This window comes from Heterocephalus glaber, unplaced genomic scaffold (genome assembly GCF_053883595.1).
Source record: "Heterocephalus glaber isolate CG9 unplaced genomic scaffold, H.glaber_assembly_v1.0 deba00001564, whole genome shotgun sequence".
NCBI lineage: Eukaryota > Metazoa > Chordata > Mammalia > Rodentia > Bathyergidae > Heterocephalus > Heterocephalus glaber.
In genome coordinates this window covers 14,408,263-14,426,073 of record NW_028258351.1, presented here as the reverse complement: position 1 = coordinate 14,426,073, position 17,811 = coordinate 14,408,263, and the positions used below count along the sequence as shown (strand labels likewise).

Genomic DNA, 17,811 nt, shown 5'->3' with positions numbered 1-17,811 from the left:
ATAAACAAGTGAAGCAGGTAAGACTGTACTCTTTCTACATCAGACTAATTTTGTTTAAAGTAAAATATTTTTCACTCAAAAAGAAATAGGTCCTTTTCTACTTTTCTTGAATATTGCAGCTGTCTATACTTTTTTCTCTATTTCTGATAGACACATCAATAGAAAATTGTCACTACCAAAAAAAACAAAACAAAACTAACAGTACAGGGCCAGGGATTTAGCTCAGTGGTTTCGCCGCCTGCCTTGCAAGTGCAAGGACCCGAGTTCGATCCCCAGTAGCACACACACACACACACACAAAAAAAGCAACTAACAGTACAAACCAGGCATAGTAACATACACTGATAATCCTAGCTCTTGGGAGGCTGAAGCAGGAAGATAACATGTTCAAGGCCAGCCGAGGCTACAAAGTAGCTCTGTCTCAAAAACAAAACCAAACAAACCAAAAAAACCCCCCAACAAAAATACATAGCATCAGGAAGAGGTAGGAACTTGTTTCATTGGAAAATCATGCTTATCTAAAGGAGGCTAGCTGTGACTCAGTTTGGGACAACTAGTGCCAGAGCTTCTTCTAAATTTTCAGAATAACCCCAAAATAGACTTTATGCAAAATAGCTAATTTTTAAATGTTGGCTCAAAAAAAAATTTTAACCAAAGCCAAGAGAAATATATTCATAAACTGAGTCTGGCCTACAAAGGCTGCCAGAATGCAACCCTTAGCTACATACTGACAGATAAATACAGGTTTGAATGGTTAAGAAACTTTAAGAAAACAGAACAAAATTTAAGAATTTATGGTATAACACTGATGCCAACAATATTATCCATGCTCTTTAATCCAAATCAAAAAAATACAATTATTTTATATCCATTAACATGAGGATAAATTCTGCAATGCAAGAATAAATCATTCCATCTCATGTGCAAATACCTTATGTTTAGTTCAATTATCGCCTGTAACAGTGAAAAGTTAGAAACAACCTCAATGTCTATGATATAATCATTTAATGAATTACACATCACAATAAACTAGACCTATATATATACCAATAATATATATTTTTTGTTAGGTTAAAAAAAATAAGTTGTAGAATAATATATAGTATGGTAACATGCAAATTCTAACAATACAAAACATTATACCTTGTTTATGGATACATACATGTTTAATATAAGTATAAAAACATGGAACAAGGGGATATATATAAACTTTAAGTGGAAATTTGCCACTGGACAAAAGGAAGAGAATGGGATTGTAAAAAACAACAACAACAAAAATCAATTATAACTGTGACAATGCCTTATTTAAAAAAGCTCTGGGGGCTGGGGATTTAGCTCAGTGGTTTCGCCGCCTGCTGCGCAAGCGCAAGGACCCGAGTTTGATCCCCAGTACCTAAAAAAAAGCTCTGAACGAAATATAACAGAATGTTAACATCTATAAATTACAGTAGTTGTTATGTGGATATTTTGTCATATCTGTAATAACATATACACAAATAGGTACAATAAAATTTAAAAGAAAAAAATTGCTTGCCATGGTGTCATACAACGGTAATCCCAGCACTCTGGGAGACTTGAGGAAGGAGGATCACAAGTTTCAGCCCAACCTGGGTAACTTGGCAAATTAGCAAGACCCTGTCTCAAAAAAAATTAAAGTATTGGGGGTATAGCTCAGTGCAAAGGCCCTGGATTCAACCCTCAGAACTGGAAAGGATGGAGGGAGGGGGAAGAGAGGAAGAAGTGGTGGGGGACTGGTGATGTAGCTGAACATTCCCTGGGTTGGGGGTTGCGGCAAAGCACCTTTCTAACTGAGAGCCCTACGATGGGTCCTCTGACAGGTAATTAATTAGATACAGAAATGATGTGAAAGCACTAAAGGAAGGAAGACCTATCTGAAGCCCTGCTGTGTAGAATTTTGGAGTCGAACAGCCAAGGTTCAAACATCATCCTAGGCACTGGGGATGTAGCTTAGTGGCAGAGTACTTGCCTCACGTGTAAGGTTTGATCCCTAGCACCACACACACACGAAAAAAAACCTGGCCACTTACCAAGTGTGTGAGTTTGCGTGAATTTTCAAATATCTTAAAGCCTATTTACCCATTTATAAAAAGGGGCTAGGGCCAGGGATTTAGCTCAGTGGCACAGCACCTGCCTGGCAAGTGTGAGGTCTTGAGTTCCATCCCTGGTACCAAAAATAAATAAATAAATAGGGGCTAAAACCTGCCTCAACTAGTTGTAGTGAGACTTAATGAAAAAATGTTAAGGGATTGTCTAATGGCTGGAGTGGTAAGCTGGTGGTACTGCACTTGCCTGGCATTGTAAGGCCCTGAGTTGGATTCCTAAGATTGCGAAATTAAAAAAAAATAAAACCACAGCTTGTCCACCCTTGGCTTTCCCTCACTACAGTACAGGAATACTGAAGTAGCACAAAGACAATAATTTTACTTTTACACACATAAGCAAAGTAAAAAAGACTTTTCCTAGTGTCCAAGCATAGAGAACCAATCAGTTTTGCCATCACAAGAAAGTAAAAAGTAAACTCTGTTACTATTATCATCGCATCTTAATCATGTTTATTATGAACATAGTAAGCCAACAATTACTACGTACTACAAGCTAGGTATTGTCTCTAGGCTTTTTAAATGCATTAACTCATTTGATACATCAGATAAAACATCATATATGAGCTGTAACAAGAGAAAGGTTATAGGTACTATACCATGAATTCAGAGCAAAGTTTCTTCCAGACAAAAAACTAGGAAAGTCTGTCTGGCAGATTTTAAGGACAGATAAAGGGAAGGGGATACAGAGTGAAAGTAGCATAAGAACAGGAAGTACAGTATATTCCTAAGAATGAACTAAAGGAGATATAAGCAGTTAAGAAAAAAGTTGAGGGCCAGGTGTGTTCCGCCACCTGCCTTGCAAGTGCAAGGTCCCAAGCTCAATCCCCAGTACCAAAAGAAAAAAAAAGTTGAAAAAGTGAGTCAGGACATAAAAGAAGTCTTTTGAGTGCCCAGTTAGGATTAAACTAACATTTCTAAAATACCATATTTTGCCACTGTGCCCTTTGTATTTCCATCGACAGAACCCATTAAAGACAGTAAAAACCTTGTGACAAATTTTTGGCATGAAAATTTGAGAAATGGTTCAGAAAATTCCACCTGGCTGCTTTACGTAATATCCTGTACAACTTTTTTTCTTAGTCTCTACTACAACTAATGACAGTCAGTTTCTCAATTCCACTTAGTTATTCAAGGTACAAATATGAATTGTCTAAATTTCCCTCTCACCATACCACTCATTCACAATTTTACCTCCTACACTTAATGACTTCCAAAGTGGCTACTACAACTTACACAGAATATAATGTACAAATTTTATCAATATACTTTTCCTAATATCTTAAAATCCTCTCTGCCAAATTACGTACTTATCAGTATATACACAACAGTCTTTCATGCTTTTTAGTCTCAATTATGTTGCTGTTCTTAGTACCTAAAAATGACCATCTCCCATGTGTGCTCCAATTATGTAATCTTTTTTCCTTTCTTTCCTTTTTATGGGAGTGTGTGTGAGGTGTGGTGTAGTACTGAGGGTTGAACCTAAGAGCACTGAGCTACATTCTCAGTCTTTTTAAAATTTTATTTGTAAGATAGGGTCTCACTAAGTTCCCCAAGCTGGACTTGAACTGGAATTCTCCTGCCTCAGTATTCAGAGTAGCTAGGATTACAGATGTGTACCACTGCACCTACCTCCGATTATTCATTCTTCAAGATTCAGTTCAAGTATTATCTCTCAAATGTCTTTAGTGGGGAGATCTGGTGAGCCCTGCAACAGTCTGAGTGACAAGTATAATGACAACTCAGGACAAGGATTTAAAATACTATTAAGCACAGCAGACTGTATTTCCTACCATTCAGTCATTTTATTAAGAATCCAGAGAAAAATTTAAAAACTCAAATTGTCCAATTTCAACCTAATTTTTCCCCTTTTTATAAAGTTGAATGGCAAAACAATATATTTTAAAAGCTGAAGTGGAGATGGTGGCACACACCTGTAATCCCAACACTCAGGAGGCTAAAGCAGGAGAATCACCTTGAGTTTGAGGACTGCCTAAACCCAGCCTGAACTACATAGTAAGACTCTGTCCCAAAAAAATGTAAGAAAAAAAATTGAAAGAAACAAACAAAAAAAAAGCCAGGCATGGTGTGCACGCCTGTAATCCCAGCACTCCAGAGGCTGAGGCAGGACAATCACCTCCAGTTCAAGGCCAGCCTGGGCTACATAGTGAGCTCAAGGCTGGTCTGAAGTATACAGTAAGACCCTATCTCACCAAAAAAACACAAACAAACAAAAAAAAACTGACAAATCTAAAAATAGGGAGCTAAGATTTACCCAAAATGTTGAACAGGTGATGAGGATATCAAAATTTAATTTAAAAAACAGAATATAACAATGCTGACAAATTTTGTCTTTAATGATTCAGCCCTTCAAAATTTTATAGTATTAAGACGGTGCTGTTATCTTACAAACTCACATCTCAAAATAAAGATATAACATACAAACAATAAAACTATTATTAAAGCTAGCTGGCTCTTTGGACTTGAGCTAAATTGAGTTTTCTATATAATGGTATTTCCTTAAAGATAAATTACCTCCAACTACAGAGAAAATTTCAAGGACCTATAAATTTAGAGAGATTAAAACTATCTCAGGTCTTAGTTCTCATTTTTATGGAAATATCATACTTCCAAGGTATCGAGTATGTCACTAGCATAGATTACATCCAAAGCTCTTTAAAGAATATTTCTTTTAAAAATGCTGCAAATGCAGGACCAGGGATTTAGTTCAGTGGTGCCCTATCTGGCTGGCAAGCGCAAGGTCCTGAGTTCAATTTCTGGTACCAGAAAAAAAAATTTTTTTAATTTTTTAAAATGTTACAAATGCTTTAAATGGTAATCAACTTTGACTTCATTCTTCCTCTAAATCAAATCAATGCACTATCCCGTACTAAGTTTATCGCCTCAATATTTTTTACTTATTTTTATGTTCCTCTTTACCACCACTACTACCACACTTCTCTACACAGCACTTTTACCTGAACTAAATACAACAGTTCTCTCTAAATCTAGTTTTGGCCTGCTAACATCTATCCACTATACACCCTTAGGGCAGTGATGGTGAACCTTTTAGAGCTTTCAATGATATAAACAGCCTGCTCCCTCAGGTTGGCCACCACTGCCCTAGGGTCATCTGTCTAAAATACAATCTGACCATATCAACTCTCTACTTAAAAACACTTTAAACTGAGCCTGGCATCTGTAAACCCAGTACTCAGGAGACAGAGGTGGGAGGACTTCAGTAAGTTTGAGGCCAGCCTGGGCTACACAGCAAGTTCATGGCTAGCCTGAACTACACAGGGAGACCCTGTCTCAAAAAGGGTGGAGAGGGGAGCTTTAACCTGGATGTGGTACTACATGCTTGTAATCCCTGTACTCTGAGAGGTTGAGGCAGGAACACCACAAGTTCAAGCCCAGCCTGGGCACTTTAACAACTTAGCAAGACTCTGTCTCAAAATAAAAAAATTTTTAAACGAGCTGAGGATGTAGTTCAATGTGAAGGCCCTGGGTTAATCTAAATCTTATTATACCCCAACAACAAGGCAGTGGCTCTCCGAGTTCAATTTGGCAGGAGGCATATGAAGTGCTGAAGGCTGAATAAATCAGGTTCCAGCATCACAGCCAGAAACCAGCCTGAACTTCAATGGAACTAAAAGCACAGGTTTTCTGGGATTACACACTACCCCACGTAAATCTAAGGCTAGCTTGCTGGGCTTAATCAACATGGATCTAGACTCTGCTCATTTTGTCTATCAGTGACAGGAGAGACACACCTTGAAGTGGACCTTTTTTTTCTTATTTGTTTTTGTTTTGTTTGCTTTTTTCTTGTTTGTTTTTGTTTTTATATGAATGCAAACATTATTTCTAGGATTTTTGTTGGGTTTTTTTGGTACCGGGATTGAACTTGGGACCTTGTGCTTTCGAGGCAGGTGGCGAACCACTGAGCTAAATCCCTGGCCCCTGTTGTTCTTATTTCTTCCTTCTCTCTCTCCTATCTTCTTCACCAGTTTCCCAAAGTTTGCATAATCTTCCTTTGCCCTCCAGCCTTGTTTCTAATCTCTTCCTCTTCTTCTATTTCTCTATTTTTTCCCCCTTAACACCTTTTAAATTTTCTCCGAGGATAAAATAGCCATACTGAGGACACATTCACCATATACTATTTTCTGGTTTGTTTGAGATTTTGTTATATAACAACAAATCTAGTTCATATGGTTAAAGGTGGCAACTAATAGTTACCAGTTTGTCATTTTCTAGGTTGTGCTTGATGCTATTGTTACTGCTCACTGTACTTCAGCCAAGGTGACATAAGTGTTTTTTGGGGGGTTTTTTTGGTACTGGGGATCGAACTTCGGTCCTTGCGCTTCCGCAGCAGGCGGCGAAACCACTGAGCTAAATCCCCAGCCCCATAAATTTCAGAGTTGAACCACACCTTTTTTTTTTTGGTACTGGGGATCGAACTCGGGTCCTTGTGCTTGTGCAACAGGCACCGTAACCACTGAGCTAAATCCCTGGCCCTGGACATAAGTGTTCTTACTGGTAAGCCATGACTGAGATTGCCAGAGGATCATAAACAACACTATACCCAAGTGCCAAAGAACCAGGGTCTAGACCAAATAGCAACTTGTCATGCCCAATAAATTGAAGAGGTAGGATCTTGCAACAGATTCAAAACCCAAAAGCCAGCTACATCTGGAAGATCTCTCTGAGTAGTCATTTCCTAAGGTTTCTAAATACTAGCAATAAAGCTACGTGCCGTAAGCCATTTGTAAGCATCAACCCAGGAATTTTTTTTTTAAAAAAAAGAAAAAAAGAAAAACCAGAAAATAAGAAGACCCTTAAACAAGATGCAACCCTAAACTTCCAGCTCACCAAAGGCAAACCTAGGGGGCAATAAAGTGAAACAATTAGAAAGTAGCCCACTTGGACTCTCTGCAGTGCTAACAGCAGAAATAACAAAGAAGATGGAAAAACAAAACAAAACAAAACAAAGCAGATGAGTCAGGCTCTAGAAAAAAAATCAAATCAGAAATAATTTCTCAGATATCTGGAGATCTGATCATAATAAAAGATATGGTTAGTGACTCTAGAGCAGACACAGATTAAAAAATAGAGGAGCTAAAAAAAAAAATGGAGCTTAGGGAAATGATGGAAACCACAAACACCCAACATAAGAAAGAAATAGACTGGCCAGGGATTTAACTCAGTGGCACCATGCCTGCCTCGCAAGCGCAAGGTCCTGAGTTTGATCCCTCGTCCCCACCCCAAAAAAAAGAAAGAAAAAAGAAAGAAATGGAACCCATGAAACAGATTCAGATATCCAGGAGATTACAAATTCCACTGAAAGTATATGCAGCAGAATGAGCCAATGTGAGGATAGACTATCTGATATTGAAGAGAGAATTGTGGATAGCATCTTGAAAAGAAAGATTTCTTTAAAATAGCAAGGGATCACAAAAAATTAAGCCACAGATGTTGGATGATGCAAAGAATAACATAATATTGACTGGAGTCAATGAAAAAGCAGGAGATATGCAAACAACATAAAAAAAACCTGTTCACAGGGCTGGGGATTTAGCTCAGTGGCACTGCACCTGCCTAGCAAGCACAAGGTCCTCAGTTTGATTCTCAGTACCAAAAAAACAACAAAAAAAACCACCTGTTCACAGAAGTAATGGCAGAAAAACAGTATGTAACAGCTACATTTTGGAAACAGCTCAAATGCCCACCAACTGATAAATGGATAAGGAAGATATGGTTTTTTTCTAGAATGGAGTACTACTCTACCATAAAGGATGAGCTTCAGACATTTATACCTAAATGGATGGACCTTGAGACCATAGAACATATGTTTAAATATTGCACAGTAGCCCCAGCACTCGGGAGGCTGCCAGGAAGATCGCTGTTTGATGGCAGCCTGAAATACACAGCGAGTTCAAGGCCAGCCTGAACTACATCGTGAGACCCTGTCTCAAAAAAACCAAAAATAAATAAATAAATAAACACCACATTGTTTCTCTGGTGTGAGAAACCGAAAGTGGAAATAAGGACTACAATACATAACAGATATTGGGAAATGGGAAAAAAATGTTCAAATGGGAAGGGGAACAAGGGAGGAGGGAAGGAGAAAGGAAGGAAGGGACAAGAAAAAAAGAGAAAATAGAAGAGAAAAATGGAAATAAGGCTTTTGAATGGAGGAATGGGAAAAAGAGATGGGATGTATCATGCACAAGTGCAAATCCCCTACAATGAGTGTTATCATTATGTATGCCTAAAATGTACCAATAAATGTTTTGCTATTAAAAAAAACAGGAAAAGAAAAAAAGAAGTAATGGCAGAAAGCTTCCCAAGCAGGGAAAAAGAATTTGACATACAGATAAGTGAAGCATACAGAACTCCAATTAGCCATGATCTAAAAAAAAAAATCTACACCAAGACATATAATAGTCAAGATTTCAGAAACTCAATACAAAAACAGAATATTAAAAGCTCTTAAGAGTAAAAGCAGTGGGGGCCAGGGATTTAGCTCAGTGGTTTCACTGACTGCCTTGCAAGTGCAAGGACCCAAGTTCAATCCCCAGTACCAAAAAAAAAAAAAGAGTAAAAGCAGTGGCTCTTAAAAACAATCAACTAGGGAGCTTATTGAAAATGCAGCTATTCCCGGTGACACATCATGGAACTTTGATATCATGGAATTCTGATTTTGTAAGTCTTAAGATAAAGGTGGAAATCTGCATTTTTAGCAGGTAATTCTGATGTAGGTGGTATAATCATCACCCTGTTCTACAAGCCATAAAAGGATAAGTAGTGCTCCACTCTCACCCATCACTTAAGCCACATCAAACTCCACTGAGCACTGTTTGCTTAACAAGTTCTTTCCGTACAAATTATTTCCCTCCCCACCAACCCCAAACACTATGACAGGCTTTCTTCAAAACTGTCCAACCAACATCTCTATGAAGACTTCTTTGGAGAGCCAGGGATTTAGCTCAATGGTCCTAAGTTCGATCCCCAGTAGGGGTGGGGGGTGGGGGGACTTCCTTGGAAACTAAGCCCTCACACCATCACATACATATTTTAATTCTAGCACCTTATACATGCTAAATATGCTTATAAACTTTAAGACCTTTCAGGGCAGATAAGTGACAATCATCTTTGTATCCCTAATCCTTAGACTATCACATAGTGAAATGAATGTTTCCTAGAGGAAAAAAAAAAAAGATAAAAACTTAAAAACTTAAAAATATTAATGGTGGGCTGGGGATGTAGTTCAATGGTAGAGCACTTGCCTAGTATGCATCAGACCCTAGTTTCAATCCCCAGCAGCATTTTTAAAAAAGTAATGGTGCTGGATAATGTTTTAAAAAGTGGAAGCCCGGGCCAGGGATTTAGCCCAGTGCTTCCGCCACTTGCCTTGAAAGAGCAAGGTCCTGAGTTCAATACCCAGTACCAAAAAAAGTGGAAGCCCAAATGAGGTTCTCTAAATGCTACAATGGAGGGCAAAATAGAAAAACTGCAAGAACTATAGTAACTGCAATTCTCAAAAATTGTCTTCCTATCAAATTACAAATTCTCTTTAATATAAAAGAAATACCTCTTCCAGGACAAGGATGTACTATTTGTTTTTGTTGTTGTTGTTGTTGTTTTTTGGTACCGGGGATCGAACTCAGAACCTTGCACTTTCGAGGCAGGCGCCAGAACCACTGCGCTAAATCCCCGGCCCTGTACTATTTGTTTTTAAAATAAGAGTAATCAGTCAAAATATTGTTTCCTGATACAGTACTTAAAACTTATTTTGGGGAAAAACAGAGTGAATCCACATACTAGTACAGTACTAATAAACAGGATGCCCTATTTGCTTTGCTCCTGAGATCACAGCAGTCTCCCTCTAGACAAGTCCCAAAATGGGAAGCTCTTCTCCAAAATTCCAGGTCAGCATCAATCTAATAGCAAACTCCACTCTCGGCAATTTTTTTTCATTTTTTTGGATACAGGATCTCGCTATGCAGTTCAGGCTGGCCTTGAGCTCACTATGTAGCTCAGGCTGGCCTCGAATTCAGTGATCCTCTTGCCTCACCCTCCTGAGTGCTAGGATTACATGTGTACTCTCAGTAATTTCTAGAGCGACATACAATGCTCTTATATGTAGTTTCCAATCAGGCTGGTGGCACCCACCTGTAGTCCCAGCTACTGAGGAAGCTGAGACAGGAGAATCATTTGAGCCCTTGAATTCAAGAACAGCCTGGGCCACAATAGCAAGACCGTTATCAAAAAAACAAAATTTAAGGTCCCCTCTGATTTTTATTTATTCCACATGTTCAAAGATTAAAAAAAATAATAATAATCCGGGTGTCATGGCACACACCTATAATCCCAGCACTCACGAGGCTGAGGCAGGAGAACTGCTGTGAGTTCTGTCTCAACAAAACAAAACATACTTAAAAAAAACAAAAACAAACAAACAAAAAAGTGAGGAACAGGATCAGGAATTCGAGGTCAGCCTAGGCTACACAGCAAATTCAAGGCAAGTCTGGACTACATGGCAAGACCATCTGAAAAACAAAACAAAACAATACAAAAAACTAAATAGGCTATGTATGTGCTCTCCCATACAGTCAGATGGAACCTGACCTGCTTTCCAAGGACAAAGTAGGAAAAGAAAAGATAACAACTTTACATTAGAGAAAACCCAAACACCAGTAATAAAAGTTAACATTACCAGTGACATATGTGGTCAACATTTAACCTTGACATAGAAACCACCAGAGGGACAAATTGACTCCTGGACCTTAACCTATTATTCATTAAAAGCACAATTTGTTTTCTTCTGAAGCAGTCTCTTAAAAGTAACTTTTTGCTTTGTGTTTTATTTTTTGTTAAAAAATTCTTGACCCAAGGCAAGGATGTAGTTCAGAGGCAAAGTCTCTACCTAGCATGCAGGAGGCCCTGGGTTCAACCCCAGTACCATGTTATCTCAGCATTCATCATTAACTGGTTCCACAAGGTGCAGTGAATACCAAAAACAATGAGCACCAAATTGTTTTGGCTGGGAAGGGTAGCAAGTCACAAGGCAATCAACACTGGTAAATTCTATAGCTTGCACAGTGAGTACCAAACAAATGACAAGTAGTAGAACAAATTTTTTGCATCAAAATGTGTTTAGCACCAAATTCAATGATTTTCAAAGCAATCAAGTACCAAAATATGAATTTATCACACACATAAAAAAAGTGATTCTTCACTTGGGCTTACAGGTACCCAATAGGTAACTAAAGCAGTACAAACTTGACCTTCATTTTGTAAAACTGTAGGTCACATTCCTTCCTTAGTTCTGCGCATAAGCATGTTAGTTTGAAAATGTCTGTCTACAGATGGTAAAAGGTTTATTATCCCTAAATTCACCTAGTCTATCTCATTCCCCTTCCAAGTCTGAAAACACCAAGATAAAAGATCTACAGGAACATTCAACTACAACTAGATCCCTTTACTGCCCCAAACCTAGGGTCACCCTGGATTCTAGCAGCACCTCACGTGACTGAGACTGCCTCAAAGGCAACCATCTCACGGGAACTTAAGTGCACTGAAGTCAAGTCATGCAGATTCCTTTGGAGCTAGGAAACCAGGACTGAGATAATAATCTGAGATAACAATCAATGAGACCCTATTCCAACAAGGTATCCCATTAAGCTGGCCCGTTTTATTCTTAGATCAGCCTGATACACCTCTTCAGACCTGTGCCCCTTTCATTTTCTCAAACTGAAGACTTTTTCCTATCATCTCTTACCTTTGTTTGTTAAAAGGCCAGTTTGATCTTCAACAGAGCTGTGCGCCCCTTTATTTTTACTTTTCAATTAAAGCTTTTTCCTTTAAATTCACACTGACTTGGGCCGGGGATTTAGCTCAGTGGTTTCGCCACCTGCCTTGCAAGCTCGAGGACCCGAGTTCAATCCCCGGTACCAAAAAAACAAACAAACAAAAAAGTAAAAAAAAAAAAAAAAATTCATGCTGAATGCCTCAGTTCTGGTTTCCATTATCACTGAAGGACCTGTGCTAGCTGGTGACAGCCTCCAGCATGATGTGATGAGAAGTTCACTTTTACCTCTGGCACTTTTTCCTAAAACTTGGGCTCAGTCCAAATCATATTTTAAAAGCAAAGTTGTAGGTCATTCTATAAACCGTCTGACCAGTTCTACTTAAGATTATTAACGACACAAAAAAACAAAGACTGATAACTTGTCACAGACCAGAAGACTAGGAACACATGACAATCATATGCAACTGGATCTAGAACAGAAAGCAGACATGAAGGGAAAAACAGGTGAAATCCAAATAGATTGAAGTTTAGCGAACAGTAATATACCAAAATTAGTTTAATTTTGACACATGTTCCACAGATATTTAAGATGTTTACAATATGGAAAATTAGGTATCTAGGTACTTTCCCCACAATCCTTACAACTATTTAGCATATTTAAATTACTCCAAAATAAAAAGAATTTGTTTCTGTTTTTTGGTAGTACTGGGAATTGAACCCAGAGCCTTGTGCATGCTAGGCAAGTGTTCTAACACTGATCTACAGCCCCAGCCCTTTTTGTTTTTTTAAGTTCTGGGACAGCATCTCATTAAATTGCCCAAGCTGGCCTCACCTGAGATTGTACTGCCTCAGCCTCCCAAGTAGCTGAGTACCTGGGATTACAAGTGTGTGCCACCACTCCCAGCATAAAGTTTTTTCTTTTTTTTTTTTTTTTTTGGTACCAGGGATTGAACTCGGGACCTTGCACTTGAGAGGCAAATGTCGGAAGCACTGAGCTAAATCCCCAGCCCCTAAGTTTATTTTTTATAAGAGAGGAAAGGCTAGGGATGTACCTCAATAACAGAGTGCTTGCTAGCATGTACAAAGGCATGGGTTTGATACCCAACACGTAAGTAAGGATTTTTATGTTAATGATTAAAATTTCAAACAGAAATCCCACCACTTTGGGAGGCTGAGGAAGGAGAATCACAAGTTTGACCCCAGTCCAGGCAACTTAGTGAGAGCATCTCAAGATAAAAAAATAAAAATTTTTTAAAAGGGGGAGGGGGCTGGGAATATAGCTCAGTAAGAAGGCCCTGGGTTCAATCCCAAGTAGCTAACAAAACAAAACCTTCTGACTGTAGCCAAGCACAGCAGCCTCCGCCTGAAGTAGGCTGAGGCAAAGGATCACTTATGTACTTGAATTCAGGAGGTGAACCCTGGGCACTACAGCAAGATCCTGTCTCGAAACAAACAAAAATTCCCACTATATTACTGACTGAATAGTTATAGTGTCTTCCATTAAAAAACAAAAGACAGTCCCATGCTGAGCAATGTGCTACATGCCTATAAATCTGCAACTGGAGGAGGCTGAGGTAGGACAATCCCGAGTTTGTGGCCAGCCTAGGCAACTTAGCAAGACCCTGTCTCAAGAAACAAAGGCATGGGGGGGGGGGGGAGTTACCTCAGTGGTGCTGCATCTGCCTGGTAAGTGCAAGGTCCTGAGGTCAACTCCTGGCACCGGAAAAATAAAAAAGAAACAAACAAAAGGGAAGCCAGGGCATGATAGCTTCCCAGCACTCTGTAAAGCTGAAGCAGGAGGATACCAAGTATGAGCCCTGCCTGGGTAACTTAGTGACTCAGAAAGATCCCATCTAGAAATAAAAATAATAAAATGGGCTAGGGATGTAACTCAGTGTGAAGACCCTAAATTCAATGCCCAGTCCTAAAAAAATAAACCAAAGGGACCAAGGATAAAGCTCAGTGGTAGAGCACTTACTTGGCATATTTGAGTCCCTGGGTTAAATCCAAACTACCAGGAGGAAAAAAAAGGAGTCCCTAATAATAATAATAATAACAATAATAATAATAATAATAAGTAATCAAAGATTTATAGGCCTAATTTATTATTTAGTAGTTGCAAATACCCTATGAGTTAGATAATGTCAGCATTATCCATTATAATTAAGAAAACTGAGGTTATTGCTCAAGGAACATAGCTAGCTAGTAAAGTATGGAGTTTTCTGCTTTTTGGTGCCCCAACTGCTATCAGGGTACAGGTTAAGGTTAGACTTAGTGCTGGGATGCCAATACCCAGGTATTGGGGTGTGGGGCATCCCAATTTTGGGGTCCAGGCATCCCAACTGCAACAGGGCACATGAGAGTTAAGATTTAGTGTTGGATTACTGGGCTATCTAAAATCTTCGTATATATTTTTAGTGAGCAGCTCATTTCATTTTCTCTGATAGTACTTAATGTATAACTTTTTCCTATCCTTAAAAAATAAGTTAACCAGGCTGGGATTTAGCTCAGTGGTGCTTGCTTTGAAAGCCCAAGGTCCTGAGTTCAATCCCTGGTACCAGTAAATAAACAAACAAACCAAGAATAACTGTATAACCCATACAATTGTTCATTAAGTTCACCTATCTTCTTTTGTATTCAATATATTTTTTATTTGGCTTCTTTGGCCTTGAGTTTGGCAAGCACGGGCTGCACCGCTGAGCTACATGCCTGGCCCTTTTTGTTTGTTTTTTGAGACAGGGTCTCGAGATGTAGTTCTGGCTGGACTTGAACTCACTATGTAGCCCTGGCTGGCCTCAACTTGTGGTGATTCTCCTGCCTCAGCCTCCCAAGAGCTGGGATTACAGGTACACACCATCGCCCAGCAGTAATTTTATATATATATATATATATATGTGTGTATATATATATATATATATATTATATACATACATACACACACACACCCCGTACCAGGGATCGAACTCAGGACCCTGCACTTGCAAAGCAGACGCAGCGCCACTGAGCTACATCCCTGGTTCTGTTTGGTTTTTTTTTTTTTTTTTGGTACCAGGAATTAAACTTGGGACCTTGTGCTTGCGAGGCAGGCAGCAGAACCGCTGAGCTACATTCCCAGCCCCAAGTTCAGTATTTTTTTTTTTGGTACCGGGGATTGAACTTGGGTCCTTGCGCTTGCACAGCAGGCAGCAAAATCACTGAGCTACATCCCCGGCCCAAGTTCAGTATATTTTTGATAAAATAAAAATATGGAAGGGCTGGGGATGTAGCTCAGTGGTGTCGCGCCTGCCTGGCAAGCACAAGGTCCCCAGTTCGATTTGCAGTACAAAAAAAAAAAGGAAACATGATTAGATAAAAGATGTCTTGGGCTGGGAGTATAGCTCAGTGATAGAGGGTTTGCCATAAATCAAAACTGGATTAATCAGGTGAGGGATTTAGTTCAGTGGTGCCATGCCTGCTTCACAAGTGTAAGTAAGGTCCTGAGTTCACTCCCCCCCGCCGCCGGGGAGGGGGCAGCAGCAACTGGATTAATCAATCTGTAATGTGTAAACTCTTCTTTTTTGTTTCGATTTTTTTATTTTTATTTTTTGGTACCGGGGATCAAACTCGGGACCTTCTGGTTTCAAGGCAGGTGGCAGAACCACTGAGCTAAATCCCTGGCCGTATAATGTGTAAACTCTTAACAGACATAAAACTTCCTACAGTGCTTTCAAAAATTAAAGTTCTTCAGGCTGCAGTAGTTCAGCAGTAGAGAACATATATGAAGCAAAAGGCACTGGGTTCAATCCCCAGTAAGCCCCTGCTGAAAAATTAAAATTGATAGTGTTCCCACATTTCTAATTTTACTATTATCAAAAGATAATCTCACAGGGCCGGGGATTTAGCTCAGTGGTTCCAGCACCTGCCTCGAAAGCACAAAGTCTCCAGTTCAATCCCCGGTACCAAAAAAAAAAAAAAATTTAACAGCCTCAGTTTACTGCCAAACGTTGTCAACCAAAATGCCCATAAAGCCATGTGTAATTTGTCTAGCTGAGTAATGCTCTTTTTATTTTCTTTTTTTGCACAGTATTGGGGATTGAACTCAGGGCGTACTTACTGAGCTACATCCTCAGCCCTTTATTTTTTATTTTAATTATTTTGAGATAGGGTCTCATTAAGTCACTTAATTGCCTAGGTTAGGCTTGAACTTGCAATCCTCTTGCCTCAGCCTCCCAGAGTTTGATGATTAATGTATTTCTCATAGTCTGATCCTGTTCCCTAGGACAACTTAAAATTTCTCCAGAGAAGGTACACTCTTCTCCCCAGCCCCCACCACCTAATTCTGGAGAGATCACTGAAGTTAACTATTACAAAGAACTTTAGGATAGCACATCCCCTTACCACACAGTGCTGGGTATCTGAACATAGCACCTAGTGCACAGGAGCACTCTTACACTCAGCTACAACTCCACCCCCAGCATATTTCTTTTCACATAATCCAGCCTTCAAACAAGTGTGACAAGTTTTTATTTACTTATTAGTACTATCTTTAAAGGAGTATTAGGCACTTTCTGGCAGTTCTTACTCAAGTGCCTAAGGCCTTATACATGCAAAATAGTCAATAATACAAGACTATATGTTAATAAATGTCAATTTAAATAAACCAGGCAATAAATGTCACAGATTGTCACCATTTTATTTATTCACCATTTTATTTACTTATTTAAAAATAAGTGGGCCAGGGATGTAGCTCAGTGGTTCCGCCGCATGCCTCACAAGCACAAGGACCCGAGTTCAATCCCCGGTACCAAAAAAAAAAAAAAAAACCAATTTCAAAAAAATAGCTGAGAAAAATGACAACACCAAGTTCAAAATTTACAAGTTTAGAGAAATGTTAAATGACTACACTTTAGAGAATACCTTTGCAAAAGTATTCGTGACAAATGCAGATTCATCTCTAGTTAAGTATGCCTCAACAAAAAGCCACTATCTTTTAAAGAGAAAACAATAAATCAAAATAATAAGTATTTATGAAGTTTGCAACTAGTGAGCATAAAGCGTAAGAATCAATTAAAATCTATAACTGCTATGCCAAGGATAAAAATTATACACCTAGCAGAAGTTAAACTAAGGTTTCATTTAAACGACTAGGCAAAGTGCCATACCAAACCAGCAACAAAAATACAACAATCCAAAACGGCTTCACTGCAGTTAACTACTAGGCATACATAATACAGCACCTTTCTTCAGGAAATACAGACTTCTCAACATGTTTGGCCTTAGCCAGATGTGGGTGTACATGTCTGTCATCCTAGCACTTGGGAGGCTGAGGCAGGAGAATTGTGAGGTCAAGGCCAGCCTTTGCTACACAGTAAGAACTTATTTCAAAAAACAAAAAATGTTTGGCTCTAACAACTAGGATTCACTCTATAGCCAATAATATTCAGAATAGTAGGTATACTTTTTATTTTCAGGATTCATATTGTATTGTATACTATTAATTTGTATGGGGGGGGGTGTCTTTTTTTTTTTTTTTTTTTTGGTGATGCTGGAGATGGAACCAAGGGCCTTGCCAGGCAAGTGCTCTATTACTGAGCCACATCCCAACCCTAAATACATTTTAAATAGAGCAATTTCCAAGCTAAAAAAAAAGAAAAAACAGGGCTGGGGATTTAGCTCAGTGGTTCTGCCGCCTGCCTTTAAAGCACAAAGTCCCAAGTTCCATCCCCGGCACCAAAAAACAAAACAAAACAGTAATAACTGACATAAGAATAGTGGGGCAAGGAATTTTCATTTCCAACGTAATTAATTCTTTTCAAAGTACATAAAAACAAGTTACCTTCGCAATGAAATATTTTCATAACACACATCTAAAGGCAAGTTAAAATCTCAGTCTAAGAATGT

The 17,811-nt window shown here is 38.9% G+C and overlaps 1 protein-coding gene across 13 annotated transcripts in view; it reads right to left on the bottom strand.

Annotated features, from left to right (window-relative positions):
• Pafah1b1 (platelet activating factor acetylhydrolase 1b regulatory subunit 1) overlaps positions 1-17,811 on the bottom strand; it is an 82,127-nt gene that overhangs the window by 60,513 nt on the left and 3,803 nt on the right. The gene's annotated exons all lie outside the window — the stretch shown is intronic.